The sequence below is a fragment of the Agelaius phoeniceus genome, chromosome 1 (assembly GCF_051311805.1).
Source record: "Agelaius phoeniceus isolate bAgePho1 chromosome 1, bAgePho1.hap1, whole genome shotgun sequence".
NCBI lineage: Eukaryota > Metazoa > Chordata > Aves > Passeriformes > Icteridae > Agelaius > Agelaius phoeniceus.
In genome coordinates, this window is record NC_135265.1 from 73,584,158 (window position 1) to 73,609,593 (window position 25,436).

General features: G+C 36.5%; 1 long non-coding RNA gene across 1 annotated transcript in view; it reads right to left on the minus strand.

Moving 5' to 3' along the window:
- The window catches only part of LOC143694594 (uncharacterized), a 197,492-nt gene extending 173,144 nt beyond the window's left edge, over positions 1 to 24,348 (minus strand). The window contains exons 1-7 of the long non-coding RNA XR_013183166.1: positions 24,082 to 24,348; positions 23,152 to 23,293; positions 22,948 to 23,010; positions 21,863 to 21,972; positions 18,878 to 19,001; positions 18,343 to 18,419; positions 11,310 to 11,467 (exon numbers count right to left, since the gene is read on the minus strand). This is a non-coding gene — a long non-coding RNA (uncharacterized LOC143694594). The remainder of the gene's footprint in view (positions 1 to 11,309; positions 11,468 to 18,342; positions 18,420 to 18,877; positions 19,002 to 21,862; positions 21,973 to 22,947; positions 23,011 to 23,151; positions 23,294 to 24,081) is intronic.
- Between the last annotated feature and the right edge of the window lie 1,088 nt (positions 24,349 to 25,436).

The following is a 25,436-nucleotide window of genomic DNA, read 5'->3' on the forward strand; positions in this document are numbered from 1 at the left end:
TTTTTTTTTTTTTACTCAAAATAGACATTGCTATTTAGTTTCCATTTTATTCTTAAAATATAACTGAGGAGGAAAACAATGTGAAGGACCGTCTACTTTTCGATAAAGGTTAATGCAAGAAAATGCAGACCCTGTACAGCAGCTACAGCAGGAACACAGGAATGTTTGGGTTTTGAAAAACTCATATCAAAGAATCTCTATCTTGCTTTCATTTCTACCATGCCTGTGACTGCCATCCAGAGGGATCTGGACAGGCTGGAAAGATGGGCCCATGCAAATCTCATGAAGTCCAACAAAGCCAAGTGCAAGAACCAACACCTGAGTCAGGGCACTCCCAAGAACACGCACAGGTTGGGCAGGGAGGTGATTGGGAGCAGCCCTGAGGAGAAGGACTGGGGGCGATGGCTGATGAAAAACTCAGCGTGAGCCAGCAGTGTGTGCTCCCAGCCCAGACAGCCAATGGAACCCTGGGCTGCTTCCAAAGGAGCGTGGCCAGCAGGACAAAGGAGGTGATTCTCCCCCTCTGCTCTGGTGAGACCCCACCTGGAGTGCTGCACCCAGCTCTGGGGTCCCCAGCATAAAAGGACATTGGAGCAAGTCCAGAGGAGAAATGCAAAGTTGATAAGAGGACTGGAGGACTTCCCCTACAAAGACAGGTTGAGTTAGGGCTGTTCAGTGAGGAACAACCTTCCAGGATCTGACTAGGACCTACCAGGAAGCTTGAGAGGGGCTCTTTGTCAGGAAGTGTAGTGATAGGACAAAGAGTAATGGTTATAAATTGAAAGAGAGGGAATTTAGATTAGATATTAGGAAGAAAATCTTTACTGTGAGGGTGGTAAGACATTGCACCAAGTTGCCCAGGAGGTTGTGGATGCCCCAACCCTGGCCAGGCTGGACAATGCCGTGAGCAACCTGGTCTAGTGGGAAATGTCCCTGCCCATGGCATGGTTGGGAATAGGTGATCATTAAGGTCCTTTCCAACCTTTAACATTATATGATTCTATGTTTGTGTTCACACTAGTGATAGATGCTGTGGACTAAAATTTGACTGATTGCTAACATCTCTTGCACAGACTAAAGAATTAAGAAAGGTGTCTGATACTAAAATCAACAGTTGGAAAAACTCCCCCAAATAACCAACATCCCACTGGAATAAGAGGTTATAAGTCCAAAAGTAAGCAGAGTGCTTGATCCTCAGTCTTTCATGAGAACAAAAGTGTTTACTTTTACTATAGTAAATAATTTGTAATACACACGCGAGTCAAGCTGTGTTGTTGGATGAAGTTTTAGGCTTTCAATAGAAAAGAATCCAGCCAAATTTTGAAGCCTTGAAGATCCTTAAAGAAATTGAATTTTGAAGTTTTTATCCAGCTCCCTAGTTGATAGCATACTAGCTTCATACATAATCGACAAAAAAAATTCTGTCAAGCTCAATTCTGCAGACTGAATGATCTCTCTCTCAAAAAGAAAAGACAATCCCTATAGATCAGGTTTGAATCATAGGTAGGATAGAGATGTTCTCAACCTCCCTGCCATCTCTAGTAAGCCCAAGGATAAATATAAGACTCCAATGTCCAGTGCTTTTATAATACCAAGAATTTTGCTCTATTCTTTAAGAAGGAGTAAATCCCCTTTTAAATAATGATGTAAAATGCCCACTAAGGCCTTGGGTGTTAAAAGGAGTATGCTGGGGAATGAAACAGTTTGCATAAGTGATAAAAATACTTTTGGTAGTGTAATAGCATTACTTAAACTGGAATAAATCTTCCTGAATCTGAGGGAAACTGGTTCACTCTAGGGTAATCTCAATCACTGGCAAAAGCACAGGGAGAGCTTTTGCTCCTGTGCAGTTTCATCTCTATCACAGCCAGTTTAATTCACACAGCAGTATAGGGTCCTTATCTTATGTAAGTCAGCACATTTTATTTTGTATAATCAGAGAGATATACCATCAGGACCCAGGACTGAAAAAACCCTGGGGAGCATTGCTTATCATGACTCACAGTTTTTGGTTTAGGGATTGGATATACTCTGTACACCTCCTCTACATATACACATCTGACCACAAATGTTCCTACCTTATCTCCCAAACCTCTACAAGAAGGTATAGGAAGATCATTATGTAGGTACAAACACATGATCCATTGTCAAACATTATTTTACTAGGATATAACTTTCTATCTAGTACAGCAGTTTATCATCCTTTGCCCTTAACACATGATAATTTCAAATCATTTCATATTTTTATCCAAGGCAGTGAAATTACAGAATGGTATTTTTAGAATTCAATATAATGAAAAGAAAGTTCAGAATTAATGAGAGGAGCAAAGTGAGATAAGGGAAGTAGCTAAAAGCAGCTATTTAGCAAGGTCAAAAAAATCCCAAGAAAACAAAATGAGTTGTGATTCAAGAGACAGGAGGACAGCTGTTAATGGGAACATGGGAAAAAGACATCAGAAAAAAATGTTTTAAAATATATCTATACATATATATGTAAACCCTTCTTAGAAACTTTTAAACTCCTAAAGTAAGAGGAATTGCAGCATCAGGATAAGCTTTAAGAATACTGCAGATGATCATTTTTCCAGATAACTAAAATCATACACATACAGAGGGGACAGAAAGAGAACAAAGAAAACAGAAGGAACAGCAATTATACCAGGCAGAACAAATGTCAGAAGTAAAGGCACAGAAGATAAAATAAAAACCTGAACAACAGTGAAGGTCAAAGAGAAAATATATTTCTTTATGGAGAGAAACTTGAGGGAGAAATACATATTGAGACATAGATCAGCACAAAATTATATAATAAAGAAATATTGTATTGTAATATATTAAAGGAATTTGCTGTATTAAAACTGTATTAAAAGAAATAATGCTGTCCCTTTTAGACTAACAAGAAGTAAAAACATGTGAAAGATTCACCTGATTATAGAATTGGCATAGCCAGAAGGGAAGGAAGTCAATATGTTTATCACCCATAAACAGATGTGTTCCTATGTTCAGCTTCAAAATAATCAAAAAAAAACCCTATGAAAATGACACGGCCTTTTAAACTTTTTACTTAAATTCTCTATGGGAATGAAATGTTGTTGCTAGTGATAAAAGCGTAGCCAGAGAATCTAATGCCATGGAAATAAGGTGCTTGACTATACAAATTTATTTTTAAAATTATATTCGGCAATACTAGTATGTCTTAAATTTCATTACTATTAGCAGAACTGAGAAATAAGAAAATTAAATACCATTTTAGGTGTTCCATTTTTTTGACAATGCACTTGTTTTTTTTCATTGTAGTAGCTCAGCTGAAGATCACTTACAGTGGTGGTGATGGCATTAATCTTATTCTACCCCTTGTGGTACGACGGAAGCACTGCCTGGAAGAGGTGGAATCAAACCAGGTTTTCAGCTGACTTTGCATCTCCTCTTTTTTTTTTTTTTTTTTTTTTTTTTTGCTGGTGTGAGTTCAGTATATAGATATATTTGATTATGTGGAGGGGCTTGACATTACAGCTGTAAATGGCAGCACAAAGCAATACCTCTGTGCAGACTCAGTGGGACCACTAGGAGCCATTGGAGGTGAGAAAGCTACCCCTGCTGTTAATGTTGCAATCATCTAGGAAGAAAATAAACATGGCATTTCTCAGTTCACACCCACTTAACATCACACTGATTTCACGTGTTCTACTAAGGTGGCTACAAATCTTAAGCCTCTTCTCAAATGGTGGAAATTATCTTTATTCCCTAAAGTTAAGTAAACTTCCTACACTCTGTGAGTATTGGTACCTGCAGATACCATTTTTTTTTTTTTTTTTAAGTCCACATCTGTTAAAAACCAGTCCACTATGGGCTACATTTAGAGTCACAATTTGTCTAATGGCAAGATACAGCTGTCTTGCATCTGCTGCTAGGGAGGAACAACTTCTTCTAGGCTGTTCCAAGCACATGGGGGCATGTGCACAATTTACACAAAGCAGTGCACAATTTTCTCATCTCTTGGATATTCCTCTAGGAGACACAACCTTAAGAAAAATAGGAATGAACAAATAAGGGTTAAAGTGCTTTGATTTCTCTTCTCTGTTCCCTAATTCTCCTCAATCTCCTATTGCCAGAAAAGACAGAGGGAACAATTTGTCTATAGACTTCTTGAACACAACATGTCTGGGAGATGCAGCCTGACTAACCAGGCTTCATCTTTCTAACCATGTCTTATAACTTTGGATCTTGAGTTGGCTTGCATTCATCTGCATCGGAAAGCACATGTATCATGTACCTGTACACAAAGAACTATGCAGATGCACCTTTCTTTCTCATTGTTTGGTGGCTTATAAAAATATGCATGACTAGAATGACTACAATATTTTTGAGGCTGAAAAAAAACCTTAAAAATTCTAATTTAATAACTTCACTGAGTGTTCCTGAATAACAGATTTACCGGTTGAGTACTGTTAAACATTAAAAATTTTTAATTCATTACTGACAGAAGAATAAATCTTACCATCCCCTACATTCTCCTGTGACATTAACACTTCCTTTAGGTTTTCTCTCCTTGACCTGTTGATTATTGCTGAAGTTAGCTTTGTTTAATTTCATCTTGAAGTTAAAATGAAGGTGTTTTCCTAAGGGAGTTGAACTGTTGTAATTATAATACCAGGCTCAGATAGTGTAATTGTAGCTTACTTTTAAAGAGAGAGAAGTCCATTTCAGTTGTGGTAGATTTCATGTATGTTGGTTTCAGCAGAGAGGTTGAAGTGAGTCATAAATCAAAAGTGCAATTGGAATGATACACAGCAGCTATTCCCTTTTCCTTCTTCATTTAAAACATCTATTGCTGACTAGGTTACTGTTGAGAGAGAGATTAATTTTCCACTGTTGCTTCACTAACATGAGCAAGGTGCTTCCCATAAGCCAAGATATTCTTATCCTTAAGTGCTGCTTGTGTGTTTCTACAGCTTGACATAGTCTTGAAGGAACAGTTGAATACTGAAGATTTATCACGTAGAAGTGTGCTTTTTGATCACCTTGATGATATATTTTATTGAAAAGACTTCAAATGATCATTCACCTTTTTTTTGTGCTTGATTGTTGTCAAATTGGTTGTGCTAATTCTGCAGTTTAGATTATATTTTGATTTTTCTTCTAATAAAAGTCTAATTTAATTAATATACAATGTTGTATAGACACAGCAGGTTTAAGCGTGACACAAATGAAAACTCCTTATGCCTTCAGCAAATGTATTTCTGAACTTTTAATAGATTTTTCCAAATCTTGCCTTTTCATTCCTGTTCATAATGAAAATGCATTTTGAAATGTATTTCGAAATGCATTTTAAAATGTTGAACTGGAAGCTATCAAAAGACTGAAAAACAGCAACAGCTAAATGGCTGCACTTCACTGACAGTTACTCTTTGCTATTTCTGGTTTTCTTCTCAAACATTTATCAAGTGCATGACCAATTCCAATAAGCAGTGGCAGAAAGGTCTCTAAAAGCTCAGAATTTCAGTGGTGTTTCTGTGAGGAACTAAAGTCATAAATTTATTTGTTTTTTCCAAAAGATCCAATTCATCCAAACAAAAATTAACGGAGTAAGCATCTTATATATTTTGGTTTTGTTTGTTCAGGTAGACTGTAAGCAGTAGAAATACTAGGATATCTTTTTGAATACTGGGATATAAAATGATCATATTTTTATTAACTGTTGGAAGTAGTTTTTCCTGTTTTATCTAAACCAGTTTTCTTGCTTTTGGTTCTGGTCTGATTTTTAGGAAACTCAGTAAACTTTTAGTAAACTTAAAAGCTTTTTCACAATGAAATTTAACAAAATTTTAAGAAAAAGAATGGTGAGTAAAATTTACTCATTTCCCCAGTCTAACTTAACGCAAATTAAACACCAAAGCACTAAATTAATACCAGCCTTAAGAAGGTCTGTCTTGTAATCTGTATGGCACCTGGAGCTAGAGAAAAGTATTGCCATGTAAATGTAAGTTTTACAGAATTTAAGTTTGTTGTTTTCTTCTCTTTTGACTTCATTTTCAATAATTCTCAGGCAGAAGATATCTACACATGCTTCCTTAGAGACACAGTTGTTTTGAGCTCCTGAAAATTCAATCCACAATGCATCAATGCAAACTTACTGCCCCAAAACATGGCATAGCAAGGAATTATGCTCTATGTTTGACCCTTTTAAATTTTTTTTCTTTCTTTTCTATTTACTCTGTGTGTTTTATGATTTGCTTATATGATACATTTCTGAGAGAAACAAAACCAGCGACCTCAGGATTCCTTTTGACAGGACAGGATAAGTTTAATAGCTAAAAACAAATGCACACATTTGTTCCAGATACAACTAGGTCTCCAACTCTGCTACAGCAGTACCAACGTGGCGTACAGGCAGCTCCCCAGTGGGATACTCCCTGCCTGCACAGGCTGAGCTCATGCAAAGCCATAGGCTTCTACTTTGTCCCTTCAGATGGAGCTTGAGAAGGAAAGACAGGGTTATCTCCCGAAAGGCACAGCTCCTGATAGCACAGGCTGCACTCAAAGGAGCAAACACATGCTATTTTATGTTGCCCTTTCCTTGGGTTCAGATAAAAAGGCCATCCCAGTGTTAAAAGTGTCCACAGAGTAAGATCAAATGAAAGAGTCAAAAGGAAAAGGAGTTGTATTTTAACAACAGACTCCAGTAAAAGCAAGAACAAAAAGACGGAGTGCAGGTCTCTAAAACCTCAATGTGCTTTGTCATTAAACATAATCATCTGAAATTTGAGGTGCTTATCCAAAGTGCGTTGTCAGACAAGATCGATTTTCATCTTTTCTTGAGTCTGTGTGGTGCTGGCAGCGCCGGGGCAGTGCCGGGGCTGGGCCGGGGCTGTGCCGGGGCAGTGCCGGGGCTGTGCCGGGGCTCGGCCGGGGCTGGGCCGGGGCTGGGCCGGGGCTGTGCCGGGGCTGCCCGGGCCGGCCCCAGGCGGTGCCAGCGGCTGCAGCGGCCCCAGCGCAGGGCACGGCTGAGCCCCTGAGCCCCGGGGAAAGCCTGGGCAAGGGAGGGCAAAACGCTGCCCGGCAGCCAGGGCTGAGCCAGGGGAAGCGAGCGAGAAACAGCCCTGTGAGATGGGAACTCAAGAAAAGAAAGAGGGGAGAGGTTTCTCAATATCTAATTTAATTGGCAAAAAATTAAATCCATTTTCCCCAGGTGAAGATCTGGCAGATCAGTCAGGTGGCCTGAATCAGACATCCTCATTCTTTCTCTGTTTCAGTGTTTCCTAGCTGTTGGATTTACTCCTAACAGGTTTTGACAAAAAGAAGCACTAACACTATGTATTTAGGCTGCCTAAGTAAAAAGGAAAAGTTCTTCCCTTCAAAGTACAAAAATGAGAGTTGCTTCCATGTTCTCTGACAATTTCATTCGATTTATACCACATTACAACCTGCTATAGGAATTAAGAATTCCTCATACGATGTTTTACCTGCCCAAGTACAGCTCACACTGCCCTAGATTTTGCTGATGTCAATCTATTTCCTTTGCTGATGTGCACAAGGTCATTTAGTTCTGGAAAGATTAAATCCGATGATAATATGAACTAGTCAAATGGCTGGTAGGGCTGCTAAGTAGGTTTGTATGGCCTGTCTACAGGGATTTGAGGATCCAGTTTAAATTAGGATAAATTTTAGTTTTAATGAATCAGTAACCAGGCATTGTTCATGATTATTAATTATTGATATTACAGCTCCATAGGTCCTAGGCAATAAGAGAATTTCATTGAGCAGTATAACTACAACTGTCATGAGACACTTCTTCTCCTAAGCCTTACAGTTCAAATGGAAAGAGAGATAAAGGCTAAGAGAAGAGAAAGGAAAAAAATCTCCACCACTCAAACATGAAAGTAGTTACACAGGACCATGCTCCAAGATCAGTGGCAGAAGAGGGGAGAGAGGCAGCTTTTTTAAGCCACGTGATGCTCACACTGAGCCAAAATGTCTTTGCCACACATGAACACAAGTGGGAACAGAGATCCCTTGCTGCCTCAACCATTAGTTGCATTCTGACCCTGAAAACTTAAATGCTTCCAAATGTGCTCACAGCTTCTTTGGTTTGCTCCCACTTCCTCTGCTATTCCAGGTCATTATGCTGCTGATGGATTTTTCCAGTAAGAAAGTATTATCCTTCACATCAAACAAGACAGGCAAAACAAATACATTATGGCAGCATAAATGGAAAATAATGCAAGTGCTTCAGCTGCTCCATTTTCTGCCTGTGTCCAGCAGCTCTGGAGAGGGAACAAAAGCAAAGGTGTCCTGTTATATACTGTCTCTTGGTAAGGACAGCCAGAGACTGGCACAGAGGATAGGAGGTGTATCTGCATATGTCACATTCCTCTTCCTTCCTTGTAGAACCATCTAGCCAGGACTAAAGCAAGGCCAGAATGCACTATTGTATCCCATGGAGGAAACTGCTCTGGAGTTATACACTGAATCTGTTGCCTTGTGGAGTCAGAATTTTGCCACTGACTTCTGCAGAAACTGGATCTGGTGGGGAGAAGGATGGCTTAGATAACACAGTGAATAGCTTTTAACTAGATAGTTTGCAATTTAATAAAGAGTCTGTGCAATATTTCTAAGTTGATGAGGGCAAACCCTGTTAGGATTGAATTTTTAATTAAAATTGTTACTGCTTCTTTCCCCTTTTGGTGTCAAATAGATCATTTACATATTCAACATAATTTCCCTTAATATCTAAATAAATGTTCCACTTAATGAAAGCATTTAAGCAACTTTTTAATGAAACAGTGAAATATAATATATAGGGCTGAGACTAATTTTCTTGAATTTTAACACACACATGGAACATGTTATGAACTAAGAAAAATATTTTGAACCTGATGGGCTGTAAATTACAACCCTTGGTGTATATTCATTTTTAATTAATTTTCTTAGTCATCCTCCATAATCCTAATAGCTGGCTGAATAAAACTGTAGATGCCTTGAGGTGGGTGGGAGAGGGTTGAGGGAGGGATTGTACATTTATATTTCTGAGATGTTTAATAAAAGCTTCATTGCCAAGAGTAATAAATAAAACCCAGAATATTTCAAAATGGTGCACTCAATAGAAAGCCTGGTTGGATTTTACTTTTACGTTAAGCAAATGTCTTTTTTTTCCCCTCCATGAATACAGTTAGAGATTTATTTTTTCTTAACATCTTAAAATAAATCAACACTTTTTGGTTGCATTTCTTGTTAAAAAGCTTATGTTTAAGAAATACCACTGCAGTGATTAGAGAGAGAATACATTATCTACCTAAACAGGCACATAAGAAAAGTGGCTTAGACATTTTAAACAATTTACATAACAAACCACAATTAGGCATAACTCAACTCTTTCTGCTCAGAAATTTTACCTCAACCAGAGCCTATTTAAGCTCTAAAGAGGCATAATACATAGCTGCCTGATTTCTGAAGAAATCAATAGGTTTTATTTTTCTTGTGGGGCTTTTTTTTCAACACTGGCTGATGTCATCTTCATCAGACTGAATGTTTTTAATAGATGTTTTTGGCTAATTACATTTTACAAATACTGTCTCTTTAGAATTTTAATGTAATTTGTTTTATCGTTTATGACAAAAATAGCTTGTGAAAGAATGCAGAGGATTTTTTTCTACCAAAGGATGTATGGCATACAAACCTTTCAATTAGACAGCATTATTTTAGTTCTCTCTATTGTACAACTTAACGTGACACATGCCTTCCAATGATGTTATTTTAGTGATCCAGAACTTGCTAGCTAGAGTTCAAAACCTGTACTTTTCAACTAGCTTTTCAGGTTCACTTCACACAAATATGATTCCAGATGAACTGCAGTGCAAACAAGTTCCACTTCATCTTGATTAGTGCAATATCACCTAGGGACCAATTAAATTGACCTCTATGTAGTAAGACTTAAGACTAGAGTTTCCTTTTGCCTTGACTGTAAGATAAAGATGTGAGTAGACAAAATCTCATTGCCATTAAAAAAGTATCCTTTGGGCATATATAGAAACTGTATGCTTAATAAATTCAGTAACCAAGAACACCCAAGACTTAAAGGAGCAATTTTTTCCCCTGAATTATAATAAGCCTTTGTGTTGTGTGATGGGAAAAAAAATGTTTTTTTTGTCCTAAACATCTTAAGCAGAGACAACTGTTCAGTGACTCACTCTGGGGTACGGAGCAAATAAATTTGCTCCATTCACCTCCAAGTGCAAATGCCACAGCTGCCTGAGCAAAAAATCTTGTGTCTTTACCTTAAGAGATGTTACCAGCCTGACTTCTGCACAAATGTAGCCTTTGTTGCAAGCAATCTGCAGGATGGTTTTGATCCTTACGTTTCTCAACACCCAGTTGTGCTAGACTAAGTAGCGACAATTTTTAGAGAATAAATACTGTGGATGGTATTTACATTCTGAGAATGTTTTTGAAAGGTTAGAGAAATGATCTTGGATGTTACAAACTTCTTTATTGAGTATCCAGAACTACAGAACAAATGTTGAAAGAAAGAATCAGTAAATGACAAGCAGAGCAAAAGGCAAACATGGTTTTAGCACATGTAGGTTGTGACATTTATCTGATATCTTTCTTTGAAAAAAACCAAGGACATTGTTTTGATAAGGATTTGCCAGACTAGGAAAAAATCTATTTAACTTAGGAAGGGAAAAAACTAAATGAGAGACAACAATTGCCACATTAAAAATTGGCATATCAAGTTCAAAGGCAGTTACAAATAAACTTTTTGAAGACTGATGTTAGGTTCTGAGTTAAACATTCTCATTGAGGATTCTGGTACTACATTCAGCCTGATGATTCTGTTGATTATATAAAGCAGAGGTACTGTCAGCACAAAAGGATAAGAATCTTACTCTAAGAAAAAACAAAAGACCTTGAGGACTGAAACAAGGAAATGGCATGAGATTTCATAGAAAAGTGCAAGATCGCACATTTGAGGATTAATAACAAGAATTTCCTCCTTCACAAGGAAAGTCATTAGTTGGAAATGTCAGAGGAAGAGCAAGATCTAGGTGTATTAGTCAATTATAAGATTACTATGAGCCATCTCTGTGAAGCAGCCATGAAAATGTCAAAAGCAATCCTAGGATTTTTCAGGCAAGGTATTTCACAAAGAAATATGGAAGTATTAATGTCATTGGAGCAGGCACTCCTAATATATCACCTGGAATGCTGCATATAATACAGGTCCATCATGTTGTAGGAAGATGTATTGAATGTCAGGTATATTTCCACTGGTTGTTAAGCCTGAGCTCACGACTAGCAAGCCTACTTACCGCTGCTGTGAAGTCCTCAGTCAGGGGGCACTGATATGAGCTGTGAGGTTGAATTTGTTATTCTCAGAATCCTTGTCCTCTTTCCCATTTATGGACATGATCTGGTTGAAGTGCTGTTAACTGCAGTCAATATTTGGAAAATGCTGCATGAGCAGAACCTGGAAGGGGAGGACAGAATAGCCATATTGATGATCACTGGAGTAGAGAATTTCTCTTGCAAGAGAAGCCTGAAAGATCCTGGATCAAATAATCTAGAAATCCTGCTGAAGTAATGGGATATATTAATTCAGTTCATTCATTCATTCATTCATTCATTCATTCATTCATTCATTCATTCACTCATTCAAAATAATGAAATTACTAGACTTAGGGGAGAAAACAGAACACATTTCAGTATCACTGGAGGAGGGAGGCAAGCAAATTTCAAATCTGAAAGTGGTCTTCTCTACAGAATTTGAGATTTCTGTTTTCAACCCCTTCTTTGCATATATATTGCCCCCTTTTTCACCCTGTTCACATAGCCCTAGAGCACAGACACCAGGCTTCATGGTAATTTTGAATTTTAAATTTTGACATGTATAAAGCTTTAAGTTGTATACTTGACTCGATGAAATATGGTAAGAGCTGAATTTTCCAACTGGAGTTAGAAATAATGCACTGCAAAAACATTAAAATGCTGGCATTAAAATGTCACCATTGTTTTCTTTATTTAGTGTCTTCTTCCATTCTACTGGAAGTTTACTCAGACACTCACAAAACAGGTAAATGCAAGTGTAAAATATGAAACTCATTTTATATTTTATTTTTCCACATATTATCTCAAGGTAATAACATCTTCCCCACTGAAGGAATTTGCAGTGTGAAAATATAACATTACATTAACTTAAAATGTTTGACTTCTGGAAAAATACCCACCAACCAAAACATTTATCACAATTGGAGAAGTGGAACATGTTTACTCAGAAGTCTGATCTTCACCACAACATAGGCATGGGCTGAATAAAATACTTGGGACTTGTGTCAATGTATTTCAGGTAGAATTTAAGTGAAATTACTTCGTATTTACTAACAGCAGCAGCTAAATTTGAGTTAATTTGAAGCAACTTAAATGAAAGTTACGAGTCTTCAAGTGAGATCCTTGTGAATTGCTCTGCTTTAGTATATCTGTGACACCAATTAGTCTCTCAAGGTTTTGTACTTGAATTTGCACAAGGTATTTAAAAAAAAACCTTGGTGAACAGTTTCAGAAGGACTTTTTAATTGCCTCTTAAGTCCTGAGCTGGAATTTGGAAGAAACCTCTTCAGGCTTGCTGATAATCCTGATGGAGGCCAATGCAATAATTGACACTTACAGGTCCTTATGACTCAACACCTGAAAGCTGCTAGACCTGAAAGTCTAGAACAAGTTTTTGAAAGAAGAAAATAGCCATGTTCCCCATGTGCTTCATTTCAATAAGAATCAACTGGGAAGACAAGATAATGCTGAATTGAAAGTTAATGGTGTTTTCTATGTGGCCTTTAGGCTTCCTGAAGAAAATGAGGGTCATTTCCACTTACAGGCCCCAAACTCCTGTTCTTTGCTATGGTTGTTGTCACAGCAAATTGCAGCACAAGACTTTCAAGAAGTAGAAATCACAACTTTCGTTTACAGTATATTCTCATGCTTTATGGACAAAATGTCTAGAAAAACAGAGTTTCAGAGATGTTTAGGGAAGAATAGGGTAAAAAAACCCTAAGATTCTGTGAACCAGGAGGGTTCTGCAGACTCTTTCACGAGGTACCACTCATTACACTTGGTGTCTACTCTTGCAGCTCCTCAATTTGGACATATGTAGGGGGCACAAGTCCACTACAGTAGGAAACTGCCTCACCACAAGCCTTGGAAATCTAGCTGGATCAGCTGCCATTGACATTGCTATTAATAGGCCTAAGGAAAAAAGTGATTATGCACATTAGGAGAATTTTACTTTTCCCTAGTACAGATATAAAATTACCAGAAATCCTTTCCATTAATGACTCATGTCAAAGTATTTAGCAATAGTATTTTCCATATTCCATTCTTAATTGCTATTTAATAAAATCTCCTCTGATTTTCTTCAGTAAACCATTCTGTGAACCTTCAACCTCTTCCACTCTTAACGCTTCTACATTCTCCAGCTGCTGACTTTACTGCTGTTATTAAAAGAGACAAAGGTACTAAGTGTCTAATAGAAGAGTGAAGTTAGATTATTTAATCTCTCATTCATTTTTTTTTTCCTGTTGAAATTCAAGGAATACTGAGAGCTGTAATAAACAGTTTACACTGTGTAATTAGGTTTAGAATTTGCAATGGGAATATTAGATGAAAGGGGATAACAATGCTTTCAATAGTTTAGCTTGTGCCATTGTCACAGAAGAGAAGGTTATGTAGGATCTTCACAAGTGTGCTCCATGCAGACTAGGAGGGTTTTGTAAATAATCTCTGCTTCAAACTCATTAGAGAATGATATCAATAAGAAGGTCTCAACTATTTGTGTTTTCAGTATTTTGTTTGCATTTATGTAACATCTTTGTCATTAAATGATAGGCCCTCTCTGATTTCTTTTGAGGATAGAGACAGCTTTATTTTAAAATACCTAGTGGGACTTTGAGTGGAAAAAAAATTATGCATGAAGAAATAGCATTCTGATTCTGTTACCTAATCATACTGTACGCAAAACCTATTTCTGAAGACTCTTATTCTGGTCCATTGTCATTCAATCAACAAAATAATGAAGACTTACAGAAAAGTCATTTCTTTTTTTATTTTAAATGATCCAACTAGACCAGCATGTTTTAATGTATCAAATGCTTTGAAAAGAAAGCATGAAAAGAAAATCATCAAAGCACAGAGCACCTACATCAAAGGAACTAAAATTATAGGAAAGAAAAATGAGGATAAAAAAATATGACTAAATCAAACCTCCAAATAGCTAATTAAAAAGATAGCTTCTATTGCACAGTTTATTTTAGTTACAGTTTGACTGTCTTTGTCAAAATTACTTGTTGTAATATGAGACGTGCAAAACAAGGAGGATTTCATTTTGAAGTGTACTCTTAACAGTTAATTTCACTTGAGTTCAGATAAGCTTCATCTAGCCACTTTGGAAGATTTCTATTAAATGTCATGCATAATTACATAAAACTTGTAGAAATTTATAATCATCATACTTTTGGATGCTTTCAAGATTCTGGAGAACCTCTCAAGCAGTACTAGTCTGATACTCAGCTTTCCTGTTAAGCAGCCAGCTGCCTTGAAATTCAGTTTACAGAATGTTTTTCATTCATTTCCAAGTAATCAGTTTAAACTTGAACAAAAATATTGAATTGACTGTGAAGAAATGTGTCTGTTACATTCCAATATAAAATATGGTAATTTGGCGTGGCCTTTTATTTGAGGTTGTTTTCCTTTAATATCATATTGCAGAATTTTGATTTGAGAATAGGTTTCTTGGTCTTATTTTCCTTCTGTAGGAGTAAGAAAACCACTATATCTGATTATTAAGGAAAAAATATGATTTTCAGAAAAAAAAAAATTACCAATACTGTGATCAGTGTCATCACAGTGTTGCCTCTCAGTGACTGTCTTACAAAGCAGCCCAGATTTCTCCCCTGACCAATGGCTAGCTCCTCTGACATGCATAAGCTGCATGTATGAATCCCATTTACATGGCTGAATACAGGGTGATCAGCCTAGATCTGTAAAGAAGTGTAAGGAAGGCTCAATACAGCTGCACAAAAATACAGTACAGGCTAAAAGTACTATTTTTCCTCAAAATAGCTCATAAGGTTCCAATAGATTAGTTAAATGCTAAAGAGTTAATGTGATAAAGGGTATTATGAAGTCTCAATAAATTAAGAATATCAAAAACATCCTAAGTTAGTTGAAGTTTTGTTTCAACCTGAGTAAAACACACCTTGTATTCAACAAAAGTGACTACATGCATGCCTGAAGCAGTGACCCCCATCAGTGACAGAACATCTACATTTCTAGTGCGTAGATAAAAAAAAAAATCACTAGTTCTGCAGATATACTAAAACCCACAAACAGAATATCTTCTGGATAGTACACAGAGTGAACAGGATCCCAATTTTGAGAGTCCTTTTTTTCTACATTTACGTCTCTAGAGTATTTTCCATATTTAAATAGATTTATTTTATGAATAAACTATACTTTTGCACTTCTTTTTTTATGTTGTGCTACACTTACTTGCCATAACCTACAAGCTGACACAGTATTAGTCTGAGAGAACACACCTACAGTAGGCATTGCATATGGCAATTCTTTGTCTTCACCCTTCATTCTCCTTCATTTTATCTCTCAGTGGTCTGGCTTAGACTTTGCAGGTGCCTTGTCTTTATCATCCATTAGGAAGCATAAGAATGTATACTGCTCCCAATATGCAGATTTTCAGATTACCTCACATACTACGAAAAAGTATTGTATAGGTCAGATCTGGAAGGGAAAACACTGTAAGAGGCACTACCTCCAATTTTTAAGCAGTTCATTGCAAGAATAAACAGAGCTTTGTTTCCTATGGACAAGTCTTTTAATTTAAGTTTGTCACAGTTTAGGTCTACTCATGAAAAGTCTTGGATTTCATTAATTAGTGAGAAATTGTATTTCTCACTTTGATTTTTAAAATGAAAACAATCTCAGTAGCCACACAACAAGGTACTCAGGGTCAAGACTAGAGCCAGTTTGGGAGGTTACTGGGAAAAATAAGGTTTCTGTCTCTATAGTGCAGGGCTCTATCCTAACTGCAAGCCAGGACTTTTCTCAGTATTCACTCCTCAGAGCTACTGCTTGATGAGGGCTGCATTGCAGCCTGCTGTGTGCCTGGCATGTAACCAGGACTGGGACCAAGCTCAGGAAAAGTTCAGACATATCAGTCCCTTCTTTGAGCAATTTTGGGCCCTCTGCTGCTGCCACCTAAGATCATCCTGAAGTATGAGTCAAAACATTTTGCCATGTTTTCATTTTCCTGGAACTACATGTGCAGCACTGTTCAATCAATTCCCCCTTGTTTGCTTGCCTTGGTCATTGCCCTGTTCAGGTGCTGGGCAATGATGCACACAGCAGTGTTCCTTCTGTGTTAAGCGTATCAGGTTGGATTCCAGGGTGCTGACAATTTCCAAATTCTTAAATTATCAGATCAGAATCAATTCTGATTTCTGTTTCAACAGAATGCCATCCTTGACTACAGGAATACCATCAAGTGCAAAATCTGATCTTTTGTTTGATTGTAAGGCATTATCTCATGTATAAAAAAAACATCACAACTGAAAACCACAATGGAAATGTGGGATGAGAGTGGTCTGAGCTGGGTTAGATAGATATCCCTATGTCTTTGCTGTCCCAAGGACTCATTGCTCTTCTCCTTTTGCACTCTGATATAAAGTGCAGCTGTTCCATGGATTTGTCTTAATATTATGGCAATTTGTTGTCTGATTCTGATTATGGAAAGTGCCACATGTTGAGGAGTTGTTACACAGGGAAAAACAGCATTCCAGCTAGCAATATGATTTTCAGGAGAAAAGTTAGCTATGGAAAATGTTTTCTTCTGACTAACAAAAGATTTGTGCTGAAAAGGATCCTAAAGATCCTGCTAGCTCTAGCAGAGAAACGAGGATATCTGAACAGGTCCCTGCACACTTGATTTTTGCCCCAGCACGTACCACGTAACCTAATTATCATAGATTATCACCCTGTTTGGAGAGGCATAATATATCAGCAAGCAAATGCAATGTGCTCCAAAGCCTGATGTTATGCAGGGACTGGCAGCTTGCAATCACTGTATATCACTTTTTTTGTGTGATGTTATTATACATAACTATGAACATACTCCCTGATGTCAGCTACAAAGTAGAGGGAACTGCAGGTTCCTTTGAACATTTGCTGACAACTAAATTTTTGAATTGAAGCACAAAGCACTGACTGTTGCAGGCTGGAGCTAGTCAAACAAATCAAGTGCAATTTGTGTACATCATGTAATTATCCCTCCTTTCAATATTCATATGGAGCAGGGGGAAGGGAGGGCAAAGGGAGGATTAATTTTGATTAAAGCCTTTTTTTTTTCTTAAATATTATTCTTCCTGAAGAGGTCTCCCAAGTGACCCAAGTGTTGTTCAAATAGAGATGTCAAAAAAATTCTGACAATTTCTTTTCAAATGAATATTTCACCCTCTTCTTGAACCTATGACTTTCCACCTACTTATGGAAAAGGTGAGGTTTCTTTGTTTTGTGTTGGAGGGAGGTCAGTGGCAATTATAAGGAATAAAGCTTTCTACAAATCCGGAATGACTCCCAGTGCACCCAGAAATAAATGGGCTAGGTGTTGCATTCTCCTTTCCATATAACAAGACTGTTCTCTGCCATGTTTTAATTTTGGACATATTGCTTATGAAAAGTTTTACTCATATCTGGTGTGCTATTTCAACATGATTTTAAATGTAGAGAGATACTAAAGGTATGGTGGGCATAAGGCAGAGACCAAAGAATAAAAACTGAGACTCCTCACTTGAAAAACACAGGACTGAAGGTGCTTAAATAACCTAGATAACAAGCTACAAACTATAAACAGATAAAATCTTCTGCTCCATTGATAATATTTGTCAATAGACAAAACTGGTTGCTGGAAGACTATTTTCTCAAAATGTGCTAGTTTTAAATAAAAACCAGCAATGAAAACAATCAAACATATCTCATTTTATAGAGATATTACAACAGTTCATTTTGTTAAGGATGAGATATTTAATTGCACTTGTATAAATTTTATGGTTTGCATTTGGTTATCGTTTAAATTAAATATATTTTAGCATATTGTAAAAGTCAGGGAGAAATTTAAAGATTTTATTGGAATAAAATGTTGTGACACAGGTAAAGCATCCCAACACCAGTATTATTTCATTACTGGTGTTTTCAAATCATGCATGCAGACTTTCTTCTAATTGATGTAACTTAGAAGACTGAATACTCCTATTTGCAGATTTAGCAAGTAGAAGTAGTAATTACCTTTAATCTTGCTTAGAGACATCAGCTTCCAACACAGAAATAGAACCCAAATCTCCACAAAATGGTGCAGTGAAATTCTAGTGAATGAGAGGATATAATTCAACTTTACATGAAATGGCACAAGATTTAAATGTTTCAAAAATTTGAGAACTATCAGTCTTATACAATCATAGAGGCTGTAACTAGACATGTACATTACCGTGCTTCCAAAATTTCAACGTAAACCCCAATAATATCTTTAATATTTGGCATTAGAACTTCCTAGAGTTACCTCTTTCAGGCTACTTTCTTTTTCATATGCTTCATCATGACTGTTACTTACTTAGTAAAAGACTTTTATTAAGTCTTTTTGTGTAAAAAAATATGTTTCATACTTCCATGTATTGAAATTTAAAAAATTAATAACTAAAAAAAAAAAAAACTCAATGAAACCAGTATTAAAGCTGAAGATTATTTTATAGTTCCAGGATTACTAGGTTTAGATAATCATGGGGACAGTATTCAAGTATGAGCATGTTTAAATATGACCACTGACCTGTAATGTCCATGAACTCGAGTGTGGCCATGTTTCTTAAACCTTTTGTGCCATTTAATCTGCCTGAGCTCTTCCACAACGATTTTCCCTGACAGAATCCAACAAAAGAAACAATGGCCTTTCCCTAAATAAAAGAAAAAGATGCAGCTTTGAAAAGTCTGCCTTTACAAGTGCCAACAACATTTCTTTCAAAGGCACCTGCTGTTACACATCAACCCTGGCCTGCAAAGGACAGCAACAATGACAGTGTCCTTTATTTCCACTCTGAGAAACTGGAAACTGGAGTCATGAATTGTATACTGACGGCTTTAATTTATGGCATGCAAACAAGGCTGGGTTCCTTTAACCTTCAAAATCATGTATCATAAACATTTCCTGAGAGATTAAGAAGAAACAAACTCACAAAGCATTTGTTTTAGACACATTCACTGCTTTTTCAGTGTATATAACTGAGTTTGAACTTCAGGCTAGACTCCCACACATAAAAAGCATATATTAGCAGGCATTAATTTCTCTCCTTCAGTAATTGTCCAGAAGCATTGAGTTTGCTCTTATGTAGGGATGAACCTGATGTGATGCTTGCAGGAGAAGTATCAAAACAATACCCTCATTTTAACAATGCCAGTTCCTATGACAGCATGTCTGAAGAGACTCTTGGTGAGAATACAAGGATTCATCACCACTATGCTGGCAGAGTCAGGATTATTACTGGAGCTGTCAGAGATACTATCAAGATTTTCTTTCTTTAAAAAGCCTGTCATAATGGAATCCTCCCTCATTTTTTTACTTTCTTTATTTTTTTTTTTTTACAAAAAACTCTTTTTGGAACTAGAGTTGTCTAAATAAATCTATTTTCCAATGAGAAATGAGGAGTTATTTTAAGTTTTGATTGGCACTGTGTTTCTCATCAACTTTGTCCTCTGTTAGAAATGACCAGAAACCTGTATCCAGAGTTATGAATATCATCATAACCATGGTCTGCCTATCAGAGTTACTGAGGAGCACCATCTGACAAAAAATCCAACTAAACAATGCGGAGTAACTAAGACCAGAAGAACAAAGTATTCCAAAATTAAAAGCGTGGCATTTAAAGGTCTGAGTTTCTGTTTTCCCAGTATCAGCCCTCAATGCCTGAATCATTAGCATCATTAGCATAAGCTGAAGGACACTGAGGAGTGGCAGTTGGTTAGAGGATGATGGCTTTGATATCTGGGATTGTAGCAAGAGCCATATGTTAGGAGAGTGTTGTTTGGATGTCTGAATTTATAGATAGATTTTTTTTTCTCTTATCCCTTTGTTGATTTTGGGTGCTATATGTATTAGCCTGCTTTTTAAATGGACTCCTAATTTCTCATGGGAGATATTTCTTAGGTTCCAATTTTATTTCAAACACAATTGGTTGAAATTTTTCCCCTCATTAATACTCATATTGCTTACAGAGGAAGCATGTACATCAGTCTCTCAAGAGTTCAAAGACTTTTTGTCCTTTGTTTTTGGGGAAGACAGGAAAGCTGTCTCCTAAAGCAAGGATATATTTCAGAAGAGATCTTAGAAGGCACTTTACCTGCCATGAAGCAACTTCAGTGAAAGGGAAAAGAAAAAAGAGAAAACCAAAAATCATGAATGCCTAAGGAAAATGTTAAGTGATTCTGATCTCAGAGCTGAACAAGTTACTGATTTGATTACTGCATTAAAAAGTTCCTTCAAGGGTCACAATACTTTTCCACAGTCAAGATGTCAGAGGTGTAGAGCAGAGAAGGGAGAGCAAAGAAGCCATTATCACTCTTTTTCTTATTGTGGTGCTAAGCATCATGGCTGAGGTAAACATTACATAGAATATTGGGATTTCTAGACCAGAATAAAGAGTGCTCCATCAAATCTAGTAAAATGTTTCTGGCAGTATGAAACACCATAAAGCATAACCTCCACAACCATTCAAGGCTTTTACATGTGGGGTTCTATTGACAGTAATTTCCTCTTGATCCCATCTCCCAGTGAATTTATTTTCTGAAACAATAAAATAAAATGTTATGAATTACAAAGAGCAACCACAGTGTTAATCAGCCTTTATTTTCTTATTTTAGATGTGATTTGTGTTCATCTGCACTTTTAGGTGTGCTTATGCAAAGAGAAGTTTACAGATTTCACTGTTCACTCATGATTTGTATTTTCAATTGTATTAATCTACTTTAATAGTTTTAGTTTTCAAACTTTTGTCACATCTAACTGAAGTCTTTTACACTTCAAATTTATTTCTTTAGCAGTTTTGAGCTGTCTAGTTCCTTCTTAGCAATAGGTATGATAGTATTAGTAAAATAATACATATCTAAATAGCACACACATGTGTAGAATGCCCATTTTGGAAGGGCTGACATATTCTTTAAAAACAAAAGTTTTGTTAGAAACATATGTCATCAGAGGACAAAAAAATAGACTACCTGCACTTCTTTTTTATTTTTTTTCCCTCTCTGTTGCTAATAAATAATGTAACTGAAATTCATTCAATTATATGCATGTGTTTTCTTTCACTTTCTGGTTAGTCTGTTTTCAGGAGAAAATCACACAGATAAAAGCATAGGTTTTGGTTGTTTGACTAAAACTTTAAAGGAAAGTTGTTCCCAGGTAGATGTTTCAGCATGATTATAAGCAAGCACAGAAATACACACGCTGAAATACAGGGAAGTTTTTCTTTCTAGAGTTAGTGCTGAAAAACTACATTTAATCTGTAAAAACAAGTATCTCACTAACATGTTTCATTGACCTAATTTTAAAAGGTCTGGAACGTAAAGGAAATATTTTTGTTTTCTTTGATGAAAAAGAATATGAAGTTACAAGATAGCAAGTACTTAAAGAAGTTCAAATTATATAATTTAATTCATGCAGGTGTAAATACACTGGTTCACAATAACACATCAGCAATACAGATGTTTGTTTTAATGTTTGAAATCCAGACTATGTGTCTGCATATAAAATAAGACAACTTACCTGAAAAGTCATCTTCATAGTTTTGAGAGTACTATAAAGCAGCTTTTGCTCAGATATATCTGTATTTTTAAAAGCAGAAAGTATGACTTCTGCCTAAATTTCTTTGTCCTCTGGAAAATAGGATGATAATTTTAGTCCTGTTATTTATGAATGAGTTATTTGTTAAGAAGATCATTCTTGCACTGGATTTTTTTTTTTCAAATCAATATAAAGACCTTTTAGTAATAAAAGAGAAAATGTTGCATAAACCACATTCAATATTTAGAATGCTCTGGTATTGTAAAAGGCTGAAATACAAATCTTCAAAGTACTCAAGGGATGAGTTTCAGTAATGGATCATTTTACTATACCAAAGAACAATTAACTTATTCATTACAAATTTAGAAACATGTCTAATTGTATTCATGAACATATCTAATGGTTATTAATTGAATTTCTCACTAGAGAAAAAAAACTATTCAAGTATGAGCTGAAGTGTTTTCTTACATACTTCCATCTATCTGAAGTCACTGAAATGTAAGCAGGTGCTTTCATAAGCAGAAATATTATCTTAGCTAGTGAAAATTATTCTTCTAAATATTGACATGTATATGCCCACCATATTCAGGGTTAAGTATATTTAAAAATATGAAGAATTCAACAAGAAAAAAAAATCTCTGCAATTTATTTTGACTTGTATATCAGGGCCATCACCTAGACCTGAACATTCCTTTGCTTAGAGTGTTCAACTTGGAATCTAAATCAAGTTCATCTGAGTCAGAAACTCTATTTTTCTTTGCTAATGTAGCCTCATAGCCCAGCATTAGGAAAAGATTATATGTGCCACCAGAGACATCAAGCAATGGAAAAATTAGCTGTTACATACTGGAGATTTATAAGGGTTTCTATTTGGTTCCTAATGCTTTGAGTTACTTCAGTTTCAGCCAGATCATCTCTGTTTGTTACTCTGCCTTGGCTGTGCCCCCATGGCTTCTGGGGATCTACAAAGTAAGCACATTTACTGAACTGATCTTTGTTAAGAATAACTCAGGTGTGTTTGTTCATTGATCCAGTCTGCTGCCCATCCAATAAGGGGTAACACTCACACAGCACAGGTGTCAGGAACTCTTCAGTCCATCCTGTCTCTGAGATGTTTCCATCACTCAGGCCTGAGGGATTCAAGCACTGTTCAGTCTGTCACCATTTTACTTCCATATACTTTGAAGTATGTATTAAGAGATATAAAATTGAGGATGAAGTGATCAGAAGGGGTGCTTTCCTGTAAGTTATGGACCACAGTCTGTCTTTACCTGTGGTTGTGGGTTGATTGCAGTTGAATTAGGAGGGATGCAAGCTGCAGCAGAATTTGCTCTCTCATAAAGCAAAGCCTTGCAAGTCCTGACATGCTCTGTTTCCATGTGATAGTTCTGCATGCTTCATTTTTGGTTTCATCTGTGGGATATAAATATTTGTTCATTTGTACAAAGACTCAGAGGGACCCTGACCACAGCATAGCATGAAGTTTATCCGGTCCAAAACAAAGAATCCTTCCAGGAAGCATAGGTATAAAAAAGAAAGGAGAAACAAACAAAACAAAATAATGAAATGTGTGTTTGGGAAGGACTTCAAAACATAATAAATCAATGACATTGCTGTCATGCTCTGGCAATCTAATTTGACTGAAATAGCATTCACAATCAGGATGCTTAAACAAAACTTGAAGCCTTTCTTCTGTTATCTGAATCCCACATATAAAAGTATCTGGCTCAGCCTAGAGGACAAAATAGAAGTGGAAATATGATGGATGACAAAAATGGTAAAGCCTGCCATATTTTCTAGCATTCAATATTGGCAACATGACTTTTAACCCAAATTTTAAATGCTTGAGAATCATCCAACAGTTCGCATTTACTTGATGAGAACTGAGAAAAAAATAGAAGACAGATGAATGCAGCTCTTGACTTTAAAATGTGTCACCATTTGATATAGAAAATACTTGCAGCATTTTGAAGTGTTTTGGCAAAACTTCATAATAGGCAAGACTCCCAGGCTGCATCCAAGCTTGCAGAAGTACATCATTTATAAAACCCAATAGAGCACTGACATTTGCATGACAGGATATTTTATAGTAGTTCAGGAGGAATTCTCCTGTATTTTATCTCTGGCATTGCAACTTTTTCATTTAGACAACAAACTGCTATGGCGGACATTATAACTTGTGTATTTTGGTGTTCACTTACTCAAGAATTGTTTTTCAGCACTTACAGAAGACTCCAGCAACACTTCATCCATTACCTCCTCTTTCCAAAAGCACTCCTTCTTTCCTCCCCGCCAAGGATCCAAGGATGTGCAGTTGTCAGAAGACCAAGATGTCATTGCTGCAAAATCTTTATGCGCTTGTAATAAGGCTCTTACGTACCACATGTGAAGGGAAATATTTGCAGATTATTTCTCTAACTATGGATTTGCTGAACCAATGATGAACAAGGAACTTCTTTTCATATAGATTTTTCTTCTTTTTTTTTTTTTTTTTTTAATTGCTGAAAGTTATACATTCCTTTTACCTGAGGTTTAAAACTTTGAAAATAGCAGTGTCTACAGTCCATGGGTATAAGCTCTCTAAGAGCTTTTTGACATCTTTTCTTTTGGCTGCAGATACACAAACCTGAGTAGCTTGAGTAGCTAGTCCTGTGCAGTCCCTTGTCCTGCTGCTAGATACATATATACATATATATATATATATATGCACATATATGTATGCCAATGCATGTTAAAGAACAGTCTTAAAGGTAATTGGTAGTTCTCTCTTGTAAAAATAAAAATGGGAAAAAAAAAAAGAAACCTTAAATAATGTGTGCTTAATTATGATGATGATCAGTTATTTGTTCAAGGCCCAGAGGGTGCAACAGACCTTTTTAGTTTATCCAGGTACAAGACATCACTTTTATGAAAGAAAAAGGGCTTAAAACCGCAAAAAAGTGCTACAGTGATATGCAAGAAGACATGACCAGATAAATATACCTCCCTGGAAAGAACACTATTGATTTTTATAGTGTTTGTTCTGCAGGGATTCTTTATTCAACCCTGGCAGCCTTTCAAAATCTGCATTTAAACAAAATTTTTTAAAGTGAGGATCCTGATCCATTTTCTCAATGTCAAGAAATAAAAGTGTACTCTTAATGAAAAAGGCACTCTAGATATAAAATATTTAAAGCTTCTTGCTGGAATACTTGCTGGTTGAAAAAAAATGGGGTGGGGGTGCAGAGGACACTTAATTCTTATTTTTTTTTATGCCAGCACCAACAGGCAATTCAGCCAAGAGGAGACTTCAAATCAGTGCCCCATCCCCATCCATCAGGCCCACATCTTTTATTGAGAATGATGCTTGAAAATTATTGATGACCAAAGGTGCAAAGACCATTTCAAGCTTTCAGTTTCCAGCTCACACATTGAGAAAGTCATCACAAAGATATCTGGTCATTGATTTCCTTTGGCTCCTTCTTGCTTCCCCCTCCTTCTCCAGGAGCAATTTACCTGCTAGTGGTCTTCCTGTATGTCATGTACTTAACAAGTGATGATGCCAGGTGGTTTTATC